Raw genomic sequence first — 778 nt, 5'->3', positions numbered from 1 at the left:
TGCTAAATTGATGGTCAATTGGTTATAGCTTTTATTCTTTCGGAAAGAAATATGTATATCAATTAAATATGATCAAAAAAGAAAAACTTCACCTACTATCTATTTACAAAATCATATATGTATTTTCTATTTCAATATGAACACGTCCGGCGATTTTAATACTTATATATTAACCTTGCAAAAAGTATTAGACTGTTTGCATTAGCAAATATATACTTCTAAGATGACAAAATAAAATAATTTTTTTAATACATATACGCTAAAGATCATGTTATCTTAGCAAGGAAAATATCGTTGATGGCTCTGGCTGTTATACAACCAGCAATAGTTGCCATGAGATCTTTCTTATATTTTTGTAGTGCCAATAGTTCCATTTGACTCTACCTTCAATTTTTCATCATCCATGAAAGAAATATATTTCTTGCGATTATTATTATACATGAAAATTCAGCTTATGCGTTAAAACGTTTCTACAACATGAAATATTCCATACTTCATATTTATAAGAGAAGGAAATTGAAATTGAAAGTCTATGCAAAGTCATGATTCTATTGCACAATGTTAAATTTTCGAGTGGATAATACCTTTAATAATTGACTTCAAAATCCTAAATATTAGATCAATCCCTAAATAGTATAGTTTAATATTCTTGAAATAAAAATAAGCAAATTGAATTCCAATTAGGTATTTATTTATTGGATAGCTTAGTGATCCACCCGTAAAAAAAAATGTGATTTGTGTCAACTTCCTCAAAGAATAATGTGTATGGAAGATATTT

Source organism: Nicotiana attenuata, chromosome 11 (genome assembly GCF_001879085.1).
Source record: "Nicotiana attenuata strain UT chromosome 11, NIATTr2, whole genome shotgun sequence".
NCBI classification, from domain to species: Eukaryota; Viridiplantae; Streptophyta; class Magnoliopsida; order Solanales; family Solanaceae; genus Nicotiana; species Nicotiana attenuata.
This window is presented reverse-complemented; position numbering follows the sequence as displayed.